Source organism: Rhinatrema bivittatum, chromosome 2, assembly GCF_901001135.1.
Source record: "Rhinatrema bivittatum chromosome 2, aRhiBiv1.1, whole genome shotgun sequence".
Lineage (NCBI taxonomy): Eukaryota > Metazoa > Chordata > Amphibia > Gymnophiona > Rhinatrematidae > Rhinatrema > Rhinatrema bivittatum.
In genome coordinates this window covers 800,702,458-800,715,114 of record NC_042616.1, presented here as the reverse complement: position 1 = coordinate 800,715,114, position 12,657 = coordinate 800,702,458, and positions in this window count along the sequence as shown.

Here is a 12,657-nt window from a genome sequence, read left to right as displayed (position 1 = left end):
GCAGTCCTGTGCTTTTCCCCTTATGTCTGCGTATCAGTTCCCCAGACCATAGATGTCAGAGTTCGTGTTGGATGTCGTCTGAATCCAATTCCTCTTTCAATGGCCCCCCTTCCCCATCATATGTGATGATTCCTGCATATACGGTGGATAATAATGAAACTCATTGCCCCACTCCTGGCGCTTCCAGCGCCGCTCTGACAGCGAGATTGCTGGAAGCGTATACAACGTAAGCTTAAGCTTGCAACACTAGAAGCTCCAGGAGCAAGTCAGCGGGTCCCTCGTTCCCAGCACAGATAAAATAGGTATTGGCCGGGATGGGGAGGGGGTGGGGGGGGGCAGGTGCTATGATTCTTAGTTATGTGTGTGGGTGGGGAGGTAGCCAAACCGCGCATTTAACGATCGGGACTGGAGCCCGGCGTGGAATGCTGGGCCCTAACTTGGGTTTTAAAAAGGTTTTTTTTTTTGGAGAGGATGGTGGGGATAAGAGATGGCAAGGCTTAAGTATCACTCTTTTGGAGGAGAGGGATTTGCGCTGCCCTCTAGTCTGTACCTTTCATTTGTAAGGCAATGACAGAGCTACTTGGCTGGATATCTTCTAACGCTATCCGGTTAAGTAGTGTGTTATCCGGCCACAGAAGGCCAGCTAGTTTTTAAAGCTGCCTCAGTAGCAGGTCTGAAATGATCCGGCTAACCGAGCTGGAAACGCCCCAAAATTCGGCTAGGTTAGCCGGAAAACTCAACCCTTCCCTGGAACACCCCTGAAATGTCCCTTTTTTTTATCCAGCCAAATTCTAGTCAGGTAACCATACCTGAGAACTTTTGATGCCCTTTCACCCTGAGATTGTCACAGGTGGGAGGGGCTGTAGCAGCATGTGCGCAAACTTTCTCTCACAGTAGCACACTCACATGTTCACTCACACACCTACATGCTCATTCTCACACACCTCTCTCTTGTCCACACACACATATATGCACTTTCTCTCACACTTCTCTCCTATCATGCACGCAACATGTACTCTATCACAGTGGTTCTCAACCTTTTTTCGGCCGGGACACACCTGACAGATGGTTCTCAAGTGTGTGACACACTGAACATGTGACCTTCACAGTGCAAAATGTAAATATACATTCTGCATCCTCAGGAACCCCCTCGACCCCCAAAAATGGGTGCAGAGCAGAACTAGCATTACCTGTACAGCTCACCATACAAAAAAAAAGATATTCTGGTTCTGATGACATCTCAGTAAAAGCAAAGCAAACTCTCTTTACTGGTAAGCACAATACCCCTCCTTATGAAAACACAGTAATTTACCACTACAAATATTTAACCAGGCTCTAAACACTAATACACCTCCTATTGGGAAAACAGAGCAAGCCAAGCTGCTATACATACCCACTTAGAAATAATTGTAAAACTATACTAATAAATGTTACAAAATAGCTGCTGAACAGAATAACATCCAACAATTAAAAACTCATAAAAATTATTAAAAATTGTCCAAATATCAATAAAATATTTCAAAACAGCAGACACATCACATAATACCCAATAATTAAAATGGCAGTCAATCAAGAAAAATAAATTTAAAAAGCTGCCTTTACTTACCCTCTCCAGCAACTCTCCTACTCCTTTCCCTTGCAGGCCAATAGCACACACCAGAAGCAGAAGTGGCTGCTGAAGCTATGTCCTCACAGTCCTCTTCCTTAGGGCCCATAATCAGTCACAACCAGTCTCTGTCTCACACAGACCAGTAACTTCCCTAACTAGTATCTCTTCCTCACACACACACCAGTCACCTCCATGACCAGTCTGTCTCTCTCACACACACCAGTCACCTCCCTGACCAGTCTCTGTCTCTGACACACACACACCAGTCACCTCCCTGACCAGTCTCTCTCAATCACACACATGCTGTCACTTACATACAATCTCACACTTAATCTGTCACTTACAACCACACACACTGCCACTCATACACCCATTGTACCACACACACACAAGCTCTCACTCATGCACCAGGCACATTCTAACACAACACCACACACACACACTGCCACTCATGCACCCATTGTACCACACACACAAGCTCTCACTCAGGCACCCATTCTACCACACACACACAAAGCTGCCACTCATGCACCCAGGCATGCATTCCAACACACAACAGACACACAAAGCTGCCACTTCACCACCCAGGCACCCAAGCTCTCACTCATGCAACCAGGCATGTATTCTAACACGCACACAAAGCTGCCACTCATTGCACCCAGGCACCCATTCTAACACACACACACACACACAAGCTGCCACTCATGCACACAGGCACCCATTCTAACACACACACAAAGCTGCCACTCACACACGCAGGCACCATTCTACCACAACACACACAAAGCTCCCACTCATGCACCATTCTACCCCCCACACACACAAAGCTCTCACACACCCAGGCACCCATTCTACCACAGGCACACAAGCTCGCACCCAGGCACCCATTCTACCACTCACACACACACACAAGCTCTCACACACCCAAGCACCCATTCTACCACAGGCACACAAGCTCGCACCCAGGCACCCATTCTACCACTCACACAAGCTCTCGCTCACACACCCAGGCACCCATTCTACCACAGGCACACAAGCTCTCACTCATGCACCCAGGCACCCATTCTACCACACACACACAAAGCTCCCACTCATGCACCCATTCTACCCCCCACACACACAAGCTCTCACACACCCAGGCACCCATTCTACCACAGGCACACAAGCTCGCACCCAGGCACCCATTCTACCACTCACACAAGCTCTCGCTCACACACCCAGGCACCCATTCTACCACAGGCACACAAGCTCTCACTCATGCACCCAGGCACCCATTCTATCACACACACACACACAAGCTCTCACTCATGCACCCAGGCACCCATTCTACCACACACACAAGCTCTCACTCATGCACCCATTCTACCACACACACACACACATACACAAGCTCTCACTCATGCACCCAGGCATTCATTCTACCACACACACACAAGCTCTCACTCATGCACCCAGGCACCCATTCTACCACACACACACAAGCTCTCACTCATGCACCCAGGCACCCATTCTACCACAAGCTCACATGGAGCCTCTTCTCATTGTTTGGCCCAATAAGCCTGGCCTCCACTCTCAGCCGCCTCTGGCCTGACCTCCCATTGGTGCGCAACATCTCTCCAGCCACCTACTGTGGTGTGCAGGTTCTCTCCGCTCTTCAGCCACCGGCAGCGGCACACAGCGTCTCTTCATTCTTCGGCCCCACCGGTGGTGGCGCTCAGGTCTCTCCACTCTTCAGCCGCCACTGGTGGCACGCAGGGTCTTCCTTCTTTGGCCCCGCCGGTGTAGGCACGCAGGTCTCTCCGCTCTTCAGCCGCCGACAGCAGAGCGAGCATCTCTTCATTCTTCGGCCCCGCCCCTAGGGAGAAGGGAAGCACAAGCGGGGCAGTGGAACACCGGGAGCCACGACACACCTGCCGGTGCTTGGCGACACACTGGTTGAGAACCACTGCTCTAACACACACATGCACACTCCTCTCCCTTTTCCCACATACGCATACACACTCACTTCTCTCCTTCTACACACATACATGCACTCACACACACATACCCTCACTTCCTTTTTCACACACATTTCTCTGTCTCTTCCACATACATACATGCACTCTCACACTCCTACACTCACTTCCCTCCTTCCACACACATACATGCATTCACTCCTCTCCCTTTTCCACACATGCATGCACACTCATTCACTTCTCGCCCTCTTCCACACATATGCCCTCCCAATCTCTCGTCTCACCTCAATACTCATTTCACCAGGCCCGTGGGACAAGCACTCCACTTCCTCCTCCTCCCTCTACAGCTTTGGGCCTGCCTTGCCCTTGTTTCATTTTTTGACCAATGCTGTTGTTCCTCTTGCATCTGCAGTTTCTTGTTTCGCAAGGGGGAACGACAACACTCCTGCTCATCTCACTCTTGCTGCGCAGCCCCGTGCTTCACGTCATCTTCTGGGAGAACAGGTGCTGAGGCTTCTTCTTTCAGCCCGCACTGCTCCAGGCCCTTTTTCTTCCAGCCTTCTGCTGCAGGCACTCGGGGGTTTTTCGGGTATTGGCCTGGAGACCCAGCAATTTGTTCAGAATTACGGAATCTCTGGACCGAATCCGGACAGTTCCCAGGTATGTGGGTAACTAGTTACCCGGCTAAAATGTAGCTGAGTAAGGACTGAATATAGCCAGGTAAGCCATTTAGGCAGATAACTATTACATTATCCATCTAAAGGGCTTTTGAATATGAACCTCAATATCTCTCTGTGTGGAAAAGGAGAGTCTGGAAAATATAGCCCGATACGAAAATACTCTGCTTTGCTAATTTTCTTACATTAAAGACACCCCTCAACCCGATAAGATGTTGAGGAAGTATTTGCCAGATAAACTTTCCCTAGAGCCATTGCTTCCTGTTTCAAAAGTGTATTATTTTTCTGTGTCAAAAATATCAACTTAATCAGGAGCTTGTGTGTGTAGAGATGTTGGCTTCCTCGAGGGACTTGGATGCCACACTCTGTTGGAAACATCTCAGCAGGAGATGATAGAGACAGCAACACTGCTAGCAAATTTTACCTTGGACCTGGTTCTACACTCTTTTTTTTTTTTCTTTCAAATATAGGAATTTTTCCTTTTTTGACGTCAATTGATGACCAAAGGATTTTTTTGTTGGTTTTTTCGGGTTTTTTCTCAAAGCACTCAGAAAACCAGGAAAATGATTTTTAGATCAGGACAACAAGTTCTAAATGTTGGAGCAACATATTTTTGGAAACTGATTTAACTGGTAAATAATATCCTAAAAGACAAACCGAGTGCTGTCAGCAATTTCTGACAGTGAAGCAACTCTGGTGTTGAGTAAGCAAAGAGACCTCATTGGGAATGCTGAGTACAATTCTGGAGACTGCACCTTCAAAAGGATATAAACAGGATGAGTGGCTACTAAAATGGTGAGTGGTCTTCAGCCTGCATGTGGGGGACAGACAAAAATGTAAACATGCATACCCTCGAGCCTCCTAAAAGATACCAAAAATATAGCAAGCCTATAAGCCCAAGAAGCCTCCCCACTGCCACCCTGACTTTGCAAAAGAAATTTTGACTCCCCCCCCCCCCCCCAAGCTCAACCCTAGCCCTCCCGCCCCAACCAGCACCCCCAAACCTCTTACCGCTGCCGGGAGCTAAGTACAAACATCCAGCTCCCAGTAAGTCCAGTGGTGCCTTGACAGCAACACTGGTAATGGAAGCTGCCAGTGATCCTGTTAAGAGTATTATTCTGAGGCACATCCAGACTCTTACTTGGCTAACTCTGAATATTGGAGTCTGCTGGATAAGTTGTTTGGCTGAGTAAGCTCTGCCCTGGAACGCCCCCTGAATGCCTCCAAGTTATCCAGGCTAAATTTTATTGGAAACTGACTTGTTTGGATAAAACTTTTACCCAGATAAGACAGAGATATTCAGGGCCTCACTGTAGGCTCCCTAGGCCAGTGGCTCATCATACATAAATACCACTATTGTGCAGCACTACACGCATGTGGTAATGCTATAAAAAATTAAGTATTATCGTTACATTATAAGGGTTAGATTCTTTGGAAGATCTGGGTGCCAGGATTTGAAGGGGGCATGTCGCAGGGTCGAGGGTAGCTCCCCCCACCGCCGGGGAGGAGAGTGGAGGGAAATCACTAGGTCTGGAGATGCAGTTTCATTTGATCTCTGGCGTGCCAGAAGTTAAAGGGAGGAATCGCTGGATCCAAGGGGGATTCATTGGATGCCCGGGGTTTTGAAGAGTCTTTTTTGGTTTTTCATGATTTACCTGCGTTACCAGATCCTCTCCCAGCCATTTCTGGTTTACTACCAGCTGGGTGCATTATAGGCAGCTAAGTGAAGACAAGTTTGTCAGTCTCCATTACATTGGACTGAAAATGCTCCTACATTTAACCAGCCGGGCAGCTTACCTCCAAATGTCTCCTAAGAACTCTTCCTAAAGGGTTACTTCCTAAGCCCTGAAGCCTAATCTAATTTGCCAAGAGCCCCAGCCTCTGCCTCCGTGAGGGGGGTTTGAGTGAGACATGGGCCTGGAAAACGTCACTGTGCAGCTCGAGAACGTTCCCACGTAATCTGTTGCGTGCGTATGTTATGCACGCATCATTGGTTTTCTAGCTTGTAGGGAAATGCATGTTTTGGAGATCAAATTATTCATGAAGGAAATTATACCCCGATCCCTCTCTCAACAGTCTGCTCAATTGCTATTACTACTCACAAGCAAATGACTCAGCTTTGTCTAAAAATGATGATAACCTTAACACCCACCCATTCTAAGTGCTATAAAATAGTTTTAAAATTACCAGCAGTACTATAATAGCAATTAGGCATTTTGGAGTGTTTGTTTTAATGAGTCTTTATCACATACTTAGGTAGAAGCAGGAAAGTTCTGCATATGACAAAGCTAGACGTGGGGTTAACACACAGTGACACATGTCTTTGTGTCTCACTGCTCACATTTTTATAGCACACAGCAGCACAAGTAGCATAGACCATCCTGGGATTCAGAGTGCAATAATGAGCTTTTTTTGTAACAAAGGGAAGAAGTGCAGTCTACTGGTACTGGTTATGACAGTGAGCTACTGGACAGGAGAGGTCCTGGAAAAACCTGAATTTAAATGTTGCTGTTTTACTGACTTTCTTTGATTCTGGGCAAATCATTCTGGGAAGTTGAACGGCAATTCTGAGACTGCTGCAGTTATTGCTACCACAAAGGCAGGTTTAAGGGGATCATTTAAGATGTGGTAAATGCATTAAAAATATTGCCTCCCCCCCAAAAAAAAACCCAAAACCAAAACCTGGCATAAGCGGATATTTAATTGAGCTGATTTACATTCAAATGCATGCAAATCGGCTCCTAAATATGGTGATCAAATAATGTGATTTGTGGTAAACGCTGCAAGCCGCATTATTTGATGAAAAGTTGCCTATACCTCAAGAGGTGTAGCCAGCTATCCCCTGGGAGCCTTGGGATGCTAATCCATATCCCAGTGCTGCTGTCCTTTAAGAGCCTGATATTCCCCCCTGTAGTGATAAAACCTAGTGAGACACCCCCCCCCCCCCCACCCTGTCTCACCATCTGCTGAACCCCGAAGCAGGAGAATAGTAAACAATAAATCTGTAAAGGTGCTAGTCCTGGTCCTGCCTCCCAGGGTCAAACCCCACCCCAGCATGGTTAAAAGGAGAGGCGAGAAAGGCTATAATATCTAAAAGAACATCTTTCAAGAAATGGAAAAGGGATCCAAATGAAGATAACAGGAAAGAGCATAAGCACTGGCAAGTCAGATGCAAAGCATTGATAAGGAAGGCAAAGAGAGAATTTGTAAAGAAACAAAAACTCAATAAAACCTTTTTCAGGTACATTAGAGGTAAAAAGCCTACAAGAGAATCAGTTGGACCTTAGATGATCAAGGGGTAAAAGGAGTACTTAGGGACGACAAATCCATAGCAGAAAGACTAAATTAATTCTTTTGCTTCGGTATTCACTGAGGAAGTTGTAAGAGATATACCCATGTCAGAAATGATATTCAAAGGTGATGATTCAGAAGAACTGAAACAAATCTCTGTGAGCCTGGAAGATGTACTAGGGAAAATTGACAAACTAAAGAGTAACAAATCACCTTGACCAGATGGTATACATCCCATGGTATATGTTCCTCCCTAAGATAAGTAACAATTCTTCAGCTATCTCTTACTGCTTAATGTTTACCCTGCTCCTATCAAATGTTCAGTCACTGTCAAAAATATCCCTCTGATTAATGATCTGCTAGAGGATTTAAATCCCACTATCTTTTGTATCTCTGAAACCTGGCTAAATGACAAAGATAATGTAGTCCTCAACCAAATTTCCAATCCTTACTAAGATATATTTCATTTTCTGAGACATAATTAGTAAAAAGAGCTTAAGCTAGTAACTCACAAAGTAGAGATTAACCCTCCCTGTGAGGTGGCAATTCTAAAAAACTCCACAGCTAAACTTAGGACTGGTCTATTGTCTGCCAGATATACTACAAAAAGATTGCTCACCACTGATTGTATTATTTGCTAAGGTGTTTCTATATCCAGATTCTACCTTAATTGTAGGAGACTTTAACCTCCGTGTAGATAAAACACCGAGAACAGTAGCCTGTGAAATGCTCATAGAGACAATGGAAGCCTTGAGATGGTCCCAATTTGTCTCATAAAGTGGGACATATTCTAGACCTAATATTTGAAAATACCAGCAACTGTCTAATCAATACTTCTCACACTATATTACCCTGGTCTGATCACCAATTAATATAGGCGGAAATAACCTTCCTCAACCCAACTCATAAAAGTATAGATGATAGTCAGACTTTTACTTTCAATAAAAATATAGAAAAGGAATTACTTGCAGAATCAATAGAAAATAAGCTCCTTGAACTAAATAATTACAATCCCTCCGCGGCATTTGATTCCTGGGATCAGATTGTCAATTAAATAGCTGAAACCTCACTCCTGTCCAGACAAAAACTATTAACAAAGAAAGGAATGCCTCTAAACTTAAGAAACCCTGGTACAATGATGAATTAAGACGCACTAAACAGAACCTTATAAAATTAGAGCGAAAATAGCGGAAATGCCCATCTTCTGAATCCTTAGGAAAATACAAATCCCTCCTAACAAAATACCATGCTCTAATCCAGTGGTTCTCAACAAGTGTGTCGGGACACACTAGTGTGTCGTGAGGTCCCAGGAGGTGTGTCATAGACCCAGCAGAGACTGCTCTTTCTTCATCAGTTTGGGCAGGAGTTGGCTGACTTCTTTATGGGATATGACAGAAAGTTGCTCTTGCATCCTTCTCCTCTTTCTGGCCCAGTAGAAGGTTGTTCCCTCCTCCTTCACCCAGACCAGAGCGAGATATCCTGTTCATATGGGCCTGGCAGGACACCAGCTTTATCTTCCCCTGCCTAGCCTGGCAGTGAGGCTGCTGATGCTCTCTTCACCCTATGAGAATTGGATGTGAAAGTAGGAGCGTGAGTAAGAGAGGTGCCTGCTCTGTAGATCCACTGCTGCTGCCTTCTCATCTTCTTCCTCTCTTGAATGCTTCTTGCCTTCATCTGCTGCTGATAAAGAGGGAGGGAGACTCTGGATTGGACAGAAGGCTTTTCTGCTGGCTGGGATCCAGGAGGAGGGGGAAATGTGCTGGGTAGGCAGGTGTGGGAAGATAAAGGGTCAGGAGTCTCTTCTAGGTAGGAAAGGGTGGGGGAAAGGAGGTTGGCATTGTTGGGTAGGGAGAGGTGGAGGAGAGAGGGAATGGGGGTTGCTGGACAGGAAGGAGATGGAAGTGGAGAGAGATGGAGGTGTGGGGGCTGCTGAGCAGGAAGAGATGGGAAAGAGGTGGTCAGGTATGCTGGGTGGGAAAGAAGAGAGGGAGAGTTTAGCAGTGGGAAGAGGATGCAGGGGTGGTGGGGGAAGGGAATGTTGGACTGGGATATGAGCATGTGAAGGGATGATTGAGTAGATGGGAGAAGTGAGGGGTGATGGGGGCATGGAGGAACTGACGGGGTACAAGAGCCATAATATGTCAGCTTTGAGAATATGCATTTTTTCTATCTTTGAACTTATTATAGGAGTTTCTAGTTCTCCAGTTTTGCACTGTATGCAGAATGGTTTTCTAGGGTTTCCATTTCAATTTTTGTTTCCCCATTGTTGTGGGTTTTTTTACATTTATATTTGGTGAAGGTAGGTCTGTATGTTGTATGTGTGTGTGACTGAGATGAGTTTCTTTACTAGCATGTAAGGATTTGTATCAGCCTTATTTGTTGTATTTTCTCAATATGATATTGCACTGCTGCCTTTTCATGGGTAGGGCTATTGCTGTTTCATTTCTTGGAGTTGGTGCTGCTGCAGTATGGCAGGTTTGATAAATATAAAAATAAATATTCTGCTGTAAAAAAAAGGCTCTTGTCATATCATTTAATAAAGATTTAAAGTGACCATCATATAGTGTCTCTGGTGCTACTAGACTTATTTGATAAAGCCTTTAGAGCCCGAAAGCCTGGTATCTCTGGGTGCTGATGGCTTATTAGTCAAGCCTTAAAGCACTACGGCCAGTTTAATCATCGGTCACTGTTTCATTGTCATGGCTGTGGCTGTCTTAGCTGTGATTATCAATTAGCTGTGTTTATCAATGTTTCACAATTGTGCACATTTGAAGAATATATAATGTGCACTTATCTTTTTAATCAATTTGGTCCTGAAGTTCAGGTTTGAAAAATATGCAGAATGGGATTGTTTGGGGTTTTTTGTATTATATACAGGGAAATGTCTTAGTTCTGCTCTGCATCCTTTGTTAGAAAGCGGAGAATCCCTGTGGATGCAGAGTATATGTTTATATTTAGTCCCAAGATGGTCATTGTTCAGTGTGTCACACATGTGAGCGTCATCTCTCTGGTGTGTCCTGAAAGAAAAAAGGTTGAGAACCACTGTTCTACCAATAAAGCAAAAAAAGATTACTATGAAAAACAGATTCATGGGGTAATATTCAATTCTAAAATGTTCTTTCTTGTTGTTAAACATTTAATTAAGGACCCATCATCCTCCATTACAAGAAACTATAAATTCTCAAAAGCCGCTTGCAATGAATATGCCGCCTCATTCTTAGACAAAATCAATAGATTGAAAACTCAGATCCCTATCTGTTCTCTCACAAAATCAACTGAACATACACATGGCCTGGTTAAGTGGTCCACGTTCAACATTTCAGTTGATGAATACTACCTCCATAACCCGTCCTTATTGGTTGGTTTACTTTTGTAAACCGCTGTGATCTTTACATGGAGTGACGGTATATAAAATGTCCAAATAAGTAAATAAAAAACACAGAGCATAGGGGCAAATAGTAAATTTTCCCAATGGAAAAAGATGAATAGTGGAGTGCCCCAGGGATCTGTTCTGGGACCACTGCTTTTTAATATATTTAGGAACAACCTGGAAGTGGGAACAACAAGTGAGATGATCAAATTTGCTAAGACACAACATTTATTCAAAGTTGTTAAATTGCAAGAGGATTGTGAGAAACTACAAGAGGACATTGCAAAACTGGGAGATGGGCATGCAAATAGCAAATGAAATTTAATGTGGACAAGTGCAAAGTGATGCACTTAGGGAAGAGCCACCCAAATTTTAGCTACAAATTGCAAGGTTCCACATTAGGAGTCACTACTCAGGAAAAGGATCTAGGTGTTACAGTTGAAAATACATTGAAATCTTCTGCTCAGTGTGCAGCAGCAGCAGCCGCCAAGAAAGCAAATAGAATGCTAAGGATTATTAGGAAAGGAATGGAGAATAAAACAGAATATTATAATGCTTCTGAATCATCCCGTAGGGCGACTTCAACTTGAGAATTGTGTACAATTCTGGTCACCACATCTCAAAAAAGATTTAGCAGAATTAGAAAAGGTACAGAGAAGGTAAAGGGGATGGAATGATTCCCCTATGAGGAAAGGCTAAAGAGGTTAGAACTCTTCCGCTTGGAGAAGAGACAGCTGAGGGGAGATACGATAGAGCAGGGGTCGGGAACCAATGGCTCGCAAGCCAGATGTGGCTCTTTTGATGGCTGCATCTGGCTCGCAGACAAATCTTTAATAAAAAAGTAAAAATCTAACAAAACCCCCCAACCTCCTGACGCCCCCCAAGACCTCCAAAATTAATTTACTACAACCCCCCACCCCCCAAGACCTGCCAAAAGTCCCTGGTGGTCCAGCGGGGGTCCAGGAGCGATCTCCTGGACTTGGGCTGTCGGCTGCCAGTAGTCAAAATGGCGCCGACGGCCCTTTGCCCTCACTATGTCACTGGGGTCGACCAATGGCGGCGGTAGCCCCTGTGACATAGTAAGGGCAAAGGGCCGTCGGCTGCCAGTAATCAAAATGGCGTCGACGGCCCTTTGCCCTTACATATGTCACAGGGGCTACTGCTGCCATTGGTCGACCCCAGTGACATAGTGAGGGCAAAGAGCCGTCAGCGCCATTTTGACTATTGGCAGCCGACAGCCCAAGTCCAGGAGATCGCTCCCGGACTGCTCCTGGACCCCCGCTGGACCACCAGGGACTTTTGGCAGGTCTTGGGGGGGTCAGGAGGGTGGGGGGTTGTAGTAAATTAATTTTGGAGGTCTTGGGGGGGCGTCAGGAGGGTGGAGGTTTTTGTTAGATTTTTACTTTTTTATTAAAGATTTGTCTGAGCCCTGGACCCCCGCTGGACCACCAGGGACTTTTGGCAGGTCTTGGGGGGGGGTTGTAGTAAATTAATTTGGCAGGCCTTGGGGGGCATCAGGAGAGTAGGGGGTTGTAGTAAATTAATTTGGTAGGTCTTGTATGGCTCTCACAGAATTACATTTTAAAATATGTGGCATTCATGGCTCTCTCAGCCAAAAAGGTTCCCGACCCCTGCGATAGAGGTTCATAAAATAGTGAGTGGAACGAGTAAACAATCAGTTGTTTACTCTTTCAAAGAGTACAAAGACCAGGGGACACACAATGAAGTTACTACGTGGTACATTTAACATTAATA